The sequence below is a fragment of the Theobroma cacao genome, chromosome 7 (genome assembly GCF_000208745.1).
Source record: "Theobroma cacao cultivar B97-61/B2 chromosome 7, Criollo_cocoa_genome_V2, whole genome shotgun sequence".
NCBI lineage: Eukaryota > Viridiplantae > Streptophyta > Magnoliopsida > Malvales > Malvaceae > Theobroma > Theobroma cacao.
Window position 1 is genome coordinate 15343458 of NC_030856.1, and position 10532 is coordinate 15353989.

The following is a 10532-nucleotide window of genomic DNA, read 5'->3' on the forward strand; positions in this document are numbered from 1 at the left end:
TCAACATATTCGATTTATGAAAAACAAACTCTGACAAAGGGATGTTCTTGGTGCTTGTAAAGACGTGCTTTTTCAAGAAATGCCCTAAGTGAGCAAAAACTCTTAGACTTCATCAAAAAGTTGGCATGGTCTTGAAAAATTTCTCAAAGAACAAACGATTGCATTCACGCAATGATAAAAAAAATGAAAGAAAATAACTTAGAAAGAAGGGAACAAGAAAAATAAAATATCTAAAATCCAAAATCAAAATCATTATGGTCGAGTGTTACAAAAACCTCGATGATAGATCCTCATGCTCTCGAGGTGAGGAGCATTTCGAAAACCTCGACCAGAGTGTTGGAGGGGTCCAAGACAAGTCTCTAACATCTAATGATAAATAAGAAAATATAATATAATGAATGATAACTAAGGGAATAAGAATTTAAGTTTAAGATTGAGAATTAAGGCTAATATAGGATAACGGGCGATTAACTGGTACTGTTCATTAAACGAGAGTCACAATGTTGCTAATCCTTCCTCGCGCATAACCATGCTCCTAAATTCAATCACAAATCATGTAGACCAAACTTCATTCTTTTTAACGAACTTAATACAAGCTCAGGACCTTGTTAGAAGGAATAAATTTAATTAGGTGGCTAATCACACCTAGACAAAAAATAGTGGAGGTGACTCTAGTTCACATGAGTAGTCAAGTTTTGGACTCACACATTATGACACTTTGGAAATTAAATTCTATAGAGAAAGTATCGATATATTCATTCTTGAGGCATTTAGAATTTGTTTTTGTTTGAGAAGTATCGATACATGCTAGGCTACTATCAATACCAATTTCACAGTGAGCTAAGTATTGAGGTTTATGAGTAGTGTACTGATAATTTAGAACTAGCAATGAAATTATTTAAATTTTGAAGGCAATTTTGAGATATAATCTATTTTCAAATGTTTAGTGAACTTCGCAAGGACTTGATTATATTTGAAATTTTGTTCAAATGATGATAAATGAATTATTTCATTGAATTGCAAAGTGAGTTAGAAAAACTCACTTATTTTAGCTTGTTCCCTTTCCTTGTATCTACTCACAGAATCTTTGTGACTCACTTGTTAATTTAAAAAATTTTTGTTGTAGATAAGCAGACGGTGTGGCTTGCTATCTCGTGGGAGGAGCTAGTATTACTACAGTTGATTTGGTAGGTCATCAATAAGGCATCTAGTAAGCGTCAATCCACTCCCTTGAGTCATACTACACTGGTTAAACATTGGGTTATACTTTGTTATGGATTTGGATTATATTTAGATTCATGTAATAAATGCTATATTATTAGTTTGCCATAAAATGGCTTATATTGAATGTTAAATTTCTATTTGCTTCGCATTTTTTATATATGTTGATATTTTATACATAAATATAAGTATACATGCATGGTATATGATTCCATAATGGCGTGTCCCATTATGCGATTTGTGTATTCCAATTCATATGGTTTAAGGCTTGCTTAGGTTATGTGGGACCTTCAAATTATACTCTTGTGCCAATCATGGCCTCGGGTTTGGGTTGTGACACCATAATTATTAAGTAATGTCACATTCACTACAAGGAATGGACGAGGTGCATGATTTTTCATTAATAGCTCATTCTTTTGCTCAACCATTAAAAGACATGAAATCCAAAATTAAATGTATTTTTAAATTACTCAATGTAATTGTATTTTCCACTTTTTATAAAATATGTATCATACAAAATTTTATATTTTCAATTTAAAAATGTCTTATGTAAAATCTCAAAGTATTACTATGGAATTACATAAGTTGAGTAAAATAATGGTCAGAATTCAAGAAATAAATCATCTAAGTATAATATAAATTTTCATGCTCAACCTAATTTAGTAAATAAAGGAACAAAATATGATAAATACTATATGATAGTAAAATTTACATCAAGGCTGATTTTCAGGGAATGAACGAGTCACTTACTTGATTTGTTAAAACCAAATATCAAATACCAATGATTAAAATCCTTTTGTAGCCTGAAGATGATGAAAACTAAATAATACCAAAACTTGAGAGATTAGAAAATCGTCCTAATAACGTGTTATAAAATATAACGTTAAGAGAAACTATTTAGAGAGATTAAGAAGATCTTATTTGAGTGTGTATTTAAAAATGAAGTGAGAGACCTATTTATAGGTTAATAACCTCTTACCTATATAGAATTTACAAGATAAAGATAATACTTAAGGGATTTGACTTAGAAGAATTAAATCCTAATTTTAATCCAATTTAATTTACATCCAAATATATATATGATCAGATATAAGAGTTCAAATTAGATTACAATCTTGTGTTTGGATTGTTGGGCTGTTTAGCCTATCTAGGCTACTTGGTCTAGTTTAAAATCATGGGTCGTGACATAATGGACATTCACACATATATTCATAACATTTTTTATTATTTTGATTTGGAGGAAAAATTAAAATCCAACTCTTTGACAAAAAGATACAAGCACTTACCATTAAGTCATATACTCAATGGCTACGTAAATATTCTTTTGACAACTCTCATTATTTACTGGGTCTAATAGATAAGACTTCATTTTGCTCTCTAATTCAATAACATTTTTTTCCATTTCTATACAAACATGCATATACAATGATTCGAGAAGATTCCATCATCGAAGATTTCTATTTATGTCTCAATGTAGTGTTGTTGATGGGCATGAGGCAATCATCGGATGAATGATGTAATTTTCTCTTCATCAAATAATGGGTGATGAAAATCCTTTTATTAAAAGCCATTCTTGGACTCTTCCAACACTTTGCTGGAATCTAGGAATGTTTCCTCACTTGAGGAATTTCTCAAAAATCCTATCTCTATGATTTTCTTGAGAAAATTTCATCATCAGAGATTGTCAATCTATTTACAAAAATATCGTGTTGAATGCAATGAAAAAAATATTGATGTCAATGAAGCAAATGAGTAATGAGAAAATATATTTTATATTGTTAGTCTTATCCTTGACTTTTATATTATCTATCATTTTGCCTTTTCTCTCTTTTTTCTATATTATTGTCTATTTTTTATTATCTTTTATATAATTTTTATTTATTAATCTAACTTAGTTTAATTAATTTGAATTTTCTATTATATATTTTATTTTATTTATTATTATAATTTAAAATAATATTTATTTGAAGAAATTAATTATTGAGATAAAATTTTAAGACCCTCTCAACTTTTTGGTGGGGTCCTGATGTATCTCCCACCCTGGGAAAATTACTTAGAATTGTGCCTCCACACATTCCAAACAAAATTCAATAATTGAAATTAATTCAAATTAATCATATTTAATTAATTAATTTTATACAAAATACACTAATAGAAACACAAAAAGTAAAATAGCCTCAAATTTATAAAAAGAGACCCAAAACTTATTTCAAAGAACTTTGGAGTGTAACCTTTTTCCAAAACTTAACCAATACTTAGAAAATTACTGGTCAACTTTGGAATGTAATAAAGATCGCAAAGAACTTTATTACTTCCATCTTTTGTCTGAATTAAGATTGTACCTTTGCCTTTAATATCCACCTTTGTGTCATCGCCAAAACTTGCAAAGCCTTTCTCTCTTTTATCAAGCTCCATAAAGTTGCTTCTATCACCTATCATATGATTGCTGGCTCCATTATCATGATACTATAAACTATTCTTACCCAAAGTTCCTTATTTACGACAAGAAGCAGGGATTGCTTCCTATCAACTTCCCCATGCTTTACGAGGTTCGCTTTTTCATCTATATTCTTAGTTTGACAGTCCCAAGAATAATGGCCAAACTTATGATAAGAATAACATTCAATTCTAGATTTATCATCTTTTTCATTGTACCTTTCATAGTTGCTCTTCTTTCTTCTCTTCCACAATTGTAAAGTTTGGTTTCTTTTTCCAAACTATGAAGTGTGCTCATCACCTCTTCGTCTTCCTTAACTATAACTATGTCCATGACCTTGACCTCGACCTTGACCTCTTCCTCTTCCTTAACTATAACTATGTCCATGACCTTGACCTCGACCTTGACCTCTTCCACATCCTTGATCAAGGCATTTACTGGAAACATCTCCCGTGCACTTCAAAGTCATTTTTTTCTTGCAAGACATGTTTTATTTGCTCTTGCTTTCCGCAGTTCATCTTCTCCTCATGGGCTCTTAACGACCCACCCATTCAATTCATCAACAATCTTGGCCTTCAAATCTCTAGACTCTTCAATTGCTACTACTACATGATTGAACTTCTTGTTGAGGGGATGAAGAATTTTTTCAACTACACAAACATTTAGCAGAGTTTCTCCAAGTTTCTTAATTTGGTTCATTGGTGCCAAGACTCTTGTAAAATATTCTTGAATTGATTCACTATCCTTCATAAAGAGAGATTCAAATTCACCCTTTAGATTTTGAGGTTGAACTTTCTTCATTTTCTCAACTCTAATGACAAAATTACAAAGCATCTTCCACGCTTGTTTGGAAGTTGTCTCATTTGCAATCTTTTCGAACATATCATCATCTAAGCCTTGGCGGATGACTATGAGAAAGTTCCTTCACCGAAGACTCCTTTTGGTTTGGAAAAAGTGTACCCTCATTTGTAAGCTCTTCAAAACCTTCAACAACTTCCCACACTCCTTGGGAACCCAAGGATGGCCTTCATTTTAAGTGCTCAATTTTAATAGTTGAGCTTAGTGAGTCAAGGATATTGAAAAGAAAGAGCTGGTCCTTTCGATGTAAACTTAAAAAACCCTAAAAAATTTATCGTTTCGATATATCTTTACTCAAGCTCTGATACCACTTTGTTGAAAATACCATTTTGTTGGAAAGGTGGTGGCTCTTACACAATTGATACAGTTGATATAAAGAGGCATTGGGAAGAGGAAGTCACAAAATATGAAAAGAACTTGAATTCAAATGACTTGATTTTCAATGACTTGCCTTGCATGCTGAATTATATAAGTATTTATACTAACACAAAGATGAATCTAGACATAAAACACTTAATTAAATGATTCTTGAAAACTAGCAAACCTTGTCTACTATTAACTAGTTTTATGTATGACTAGGTTCATGATTATCTTGGTACATGTATGACCTAAATTCAATTTAATTTCCCTACATTCATGAATTCAAGTTTAATTTCCAACATTTGTTTTAGCCATCACTTATTAATTTCCTCCCGTATGTTATTGATAAACACCAAATGGACTCGCCTATCCTATCCTAACTCATCTAAACTCACCAGATAGCAAGTCCTTTACCTTTTTGCCATTTCTAAAAGATCCTTGTGGTATATATATGTATATTGGATCTTTGCCTCTAAATTAGCTTTTAATAGCATATCATTTGTTTTCAGGAACAAGATTTTATGACTTCATAAGCCATCTTTATTGTAGTGAATTCTAAGATATAAATCTCGCAGACAAAACATAGAAATTTGGTTAAACTTCATATGTCAAATCTGAGAACCAGATTTATGAAACGAGGTTCACCATATATCAACTCAAGTGTTGAGTCCGATTGATTGATGGCTGCCGCAAAATTGAAACGATGTCACAATCAAAAAGTAATTGAGAAGAGAAAAACAAAAGAATATAAAAAAGGTGAGATAAGTTTATAGGGAAACGAAAGACAAAGTAGGCCGGGGCTGTCAAGTGTTGGATCACCTGCTGGGTGTTCATTACTGAAGTAAACGGTACCTCTATACTGCTGAAAGGTTGGCGTTGCAGAGTTGTTAGAAAGTTTGCAGGCTGTTTGGTAAGTGGTAGTGCACAAGGTATTCGTATTGTTATTGACATGTGCTGCTAGGTGATTTAAAGTTTCTTATGGCATCTGAGCTGCGCGAGACCTTTGCAAATATATGCCTAGAATGGCCAGGCAGTAGCCATCTTATCCTTTGATTTTGTATCCCATTAAGCAATCTATAAATCCTACTTATGCTTTTTTTTTTAAAGAAAAAGGAGGCCAGGACATATACCTTGGCCAAACGGGGAATGTAGAGAGTCAATCATTATGAGGAAGACTTGGTTTTTGTTTAGATAATAGTTTACATATCTTTCTCATGTAGCTTATCAAAGATACTTAACCAAGTCATAATAGATATTTAATCCAGGTGAAAAAAAAAAAAAACAAGTTATAAACGTGCAATGTAACAAGGCGTAAGAGAATCTAAGTTACACCATGATTAAAAGTTCGATCAAACTAAAAGCACAACAGACAAGCAAGCACAGTGGTATTGTGCTTTACATATTGCAACTTGCAAGTAATTGTCTATTATAGAAAAGCAAAAGGAAGAGAGAGACCAATTTCACACCAATGGGACCAAACTTCGCTAGTTTTTTATTTGAGTATTCTTCTCGGCAGAGATGTTTCCTACAAAGAAATTGACAAAAGGGAAGAACAAATTATGATCAATCATACGATCTGACGCATAAAATGAAGATACCTGCACATAATTAACCATAAATCAAACAAGAAATGGGAGTTGGGCAACATACTAGAGAGAGGATGACAAAAGCTGTCAAACGCCTTTGTTTGATGCATCCCAAGCAGAGTCAGCTAGCTTAGTTTCAATGTATTGTTGGGTCCAAGCATTGAACCTTGCCAGCTGATCATTCACTCTTTGGAGTTGTTCCATTGTTGGTTTACGTTCTCCAGGACGGTCCAGTTTTGCCTGAAGCTTTGCTTGGCGTTTCAAAAGCGCTTTAAGCACTGCCTCTAAGTGTTTCAGCTCTTTCATCCCATTTTTCTTTATGGCATATTACATTACGAAAAAAGTTCAAATTGCAAAGAGAACAAGGAAATCAAAATTAAAGAAAAAAAAAACACTATATCAAGATAAGTCTAAGGATTTACCTCAACCCTTCTGTCCAAAAACTTGAAATGTTTCTTTTTAGAAACATTCGGTTCACTTTCCTTTCTGGGAGCCATTGATCCTTTAGCAAAAAGGAGCAGGAAAAGTAAGAGAAATAAAGAGAGAAATGGGTTTTTCTTGAATAATATCAGAAAAAGTAACCAAGTTCGTGTATGTAATTAAAGCATACCTCAAACTTTTGCAGTAGAATGTCGAAGGAGGGAGATGACAGAGCATGTGTGAGAGTTCTCCCAGTCAAGACCTCTGTTTCAAAGTAGCTTTATAAGAACCAAGGCTCTCAATCGGCGGGTACACAAGGCGACTCTTGTGAATCATCGCCAGATCTACCAGTTCATCGAAGAGAAATGTACGAATTCTTCTCTGATTGCGACATAAACTATAATTTATTTGTGAAGGATTTATTACAAAAAGCTTCAGAGAGTTGAAAACAAGAAGAGCTTCTCTAACAACGACAAAAAAAGAGAAAAAGAAAAAGGTTATAAGTTGAAGACGTTCCTTCATGGATGAATTCGGGCTATCTTTCAATGGTTACGGTGAACAAAATTAGCCGAAACGCAAAGGCTCGCGCGATTTTCGTTGGGTTTAATTGATCAAACCACCTGAGTCGGCAGACTGGGAACTGACTTGTTCGCTTCATTTGGTCCAACCAAATAGCCTCCGACAACTTTTGCAAAAGCATGATTGCTGGAGAATTTTCTATTTGTCACCGACATTCTGCTACCGTCCCCAAATCAAGGAAACAAATGAAACAACGGGAGGACGAATAAAAGTTTATCTGATAGACATATATTCTTAAAAACTAATTTTATTATTTATTTATTAGATAAATAAATTATTGCATTAATTATCGATTTTATATATATATTATATTTTAATGGGTATTTTATTTATTTATGACACATATGATATGATGATAAATTATTTTGCAACTTTGCAGAAAATATATGCTAATAGTTGATAATTGTGAAATCCCACCTTGATGTATGATGCTAAGTTCAAAAATCCTTAGGTGAGCATGTTAGTTTCATGTTTGAACATTCAAACTAAGTTTTAATCTTGGAAAAATTTATGTTTTGATGCATAAGGTGTTGGTGTAAGCCCTGCAAGCCAATCGGTTTTGTGCTTATAAAACCCTACAGTAATTAGTCATATTTCTTATTAAATACATTATGGATATTTTATAAAATATATAAGGTATTTCTATATCCATGAGTTTATTTATAAAGAGTTATGAGAGACTTATGTAGATAAAGTTCATGGAACATAATGGTCTTGCAAAGAAATTATAAGGGTTATAATTATGAGATTCTTATGCAACAAAGCCTTATTCCTAAATATGTTTCTGGTCATTGTATTGTCAAGAATAAGGACATTGATAATGCTTAATGACTAGCACATGCTAAGCCTTTTTACTTGGAAGTAAGCAACCGATCTCATAGGTTGAAGTATGTGGGTATTTGTTAAGGAACAAGTTCACTGAACATGACCTGCTATGAGAGTTTTATTTGGTATTCCACTCAAGTTTCTATGGAAATACTCTCATGTGTTAATAGTGTAAGTAATCCTTAGACTTGCGATACTAGATCATCTTGTATATGAATTGACGTGCTTTGATTTCACCAATACAGGGTTTGGAGGCGACCAGATGCTTAAACAGGGTGTTTTTGGGTATGGCATGAGGCATGCGAAGATGAACGACTAGTCTAGAGAGGATTCATCAGCGTAAGAGATTTGAAAGGAACACATCTCGCTTGCTCCTAGCTTATATTGACAAAGTCCTTGGTCAGGGCGATCTTGATAGATCTTGATAGGTAAAGCTTTGGGAAAAATATGAGATGTCATAAGTAGACACTGTGCCATGCTTTATGACATATCCGGGATATTTGATGAAATGATTGAATTGATACTGTACACTGAAAGGCTAGTCAGACCATATTAACTCTTTTGACATTTGGGTGATCATGATGTATCGCTAGATACCCCTCATGATTTATAAATATAAGTAATTGGATTAATTTATATTTATTGCCAACATGATGGAGGCCTAATGGGTCACACATAATAAGGTGACAACGTGAAATTAAAATAGGATTTGCATTCAATCATAAATTTGGAATTTTCAATACGGACTTAATTAAATGGTTTAATTAAGTACAGGGGTTAAATTTCAATTAACCAAAAGTTAGATCAGTAATTTAACTTAACTATAAATACTTAAATGTGGGTGCTGCACCATATGAGAAGAATTAAAGGTGACAAAGACTTGACAGAAAATCAGAAAAGCTCCCTTAGCCTAAGAAACTTTTTCTTTAGATGGGTTCCAAGAATCATTTTTCTTTGTCATCTTTTCTACCAAAATTGATTCTTTAAAGGTGAGATTTATGAAATCTTAGCCACCAGCATTGTTCACGACGTACACATAATCTTTACCTTGAAAAAGGCTTTCATCTGTCACCTGTGTGGATCACCATTAGAGGCTGGACATATGGACAATTTTGGTTTGCAACAATCGAGCTTTGGTGTGCAATCAAGAAAAGGGGTCATGAATTGTGATTTATTGAAATCACTACTAAAAGTATGATTCTAATCATTTGCTTGTATGTATGAATGTTAATTCAATCAAATGCCAAAACAACTGATCCTATGGAGGTTTTGGTTTTCTATGTTTATTTTCATTATGCTATTCAATTTTAATTTCGTTCTTTTCTTTGAGCAAGGTCGAAATCTAGCATCAAGGTGATTTGCAAAGCATGTTGTTAAAGGAGTCCAATTGGACAAGTTTATACCATTTATTTTTGCTTACTATAGCTTATGTCTTTGTAGATATTCTTCATCTATCAATAGATAAACCCAAAAAAGTTTTTAAAGAGGATTGAAGAATAGATATTGATACATGCTCAACATTTATCAATAGATCAGGCCAATCTATCGATAGATAGCAACCTGAGAGCTTTTTAAAAGGACCAAAAGTCCATCTATTGATAGATGACCCCAATCTATCAATAGATGATGTCCTTTTTAGAAAAAAACGTGTAAAAACATATTTTCATGTCATAGTCTATAAATATGTTACATTTTACGAGGGTTTGTGACCCTCAACTATTTTTACAAGGTATTTTATAAACCCTAAGCCCTTTCTAACCCATTTTCAACCAAAATCATAATTTTTTATTATTTTTAGCTTGATTTTGTGTTTTATGGTGTCACATCCCATTTCCGCGAGGGATTGTGACTGGCGTATAGACCTAAATGAGCATAGTCCGTTAGACCCAAGCAAGCCCCCTATCATAACATTATCAAGCATTCACCATCTCATGCAGAAGCATCATATCACATCCATTAACGTACATAATCGTAATACATATATTCTTAAAACTTATTACATAATAAAGGAACTTCTCAACTTAATTATGTAAGCATAACTTAATACATCTATATGTGTATTAATAAATGCCATTGTCATAGTGCATAATAATATAAACATTAAACATCATTAGCACCCTCGGGTATCCATATAGGCTCTCAAGCCATCATCATGATCTCATACATAACATTATTCATATAAGGTGCCCAAACATTGGCAATATCAACATAAACATGTTCATAGTCTGTAAACATAACATAAAGGA

At 32.7% G+C, this 10532-nt stretch overlaps 1 long non-coding RNA gene across 1 annotated transcript; it reads right to left on the reverse strand.

The window, feature by feature from the left end:
• LOC18594834 lies at positions 6108-7663 on the reverse strand. Its single transcript, XR_001928630.1, has 4 exons — positions 7073-7663; positions 6885-6964; positions 6527-6777; positions 6108-6401 (listed from the first exon to the last, which is right to left on the reverse strand). It is a non-coding gene; the product is annotated as an uncharacterized LOC18594834 (long non-coding RNA).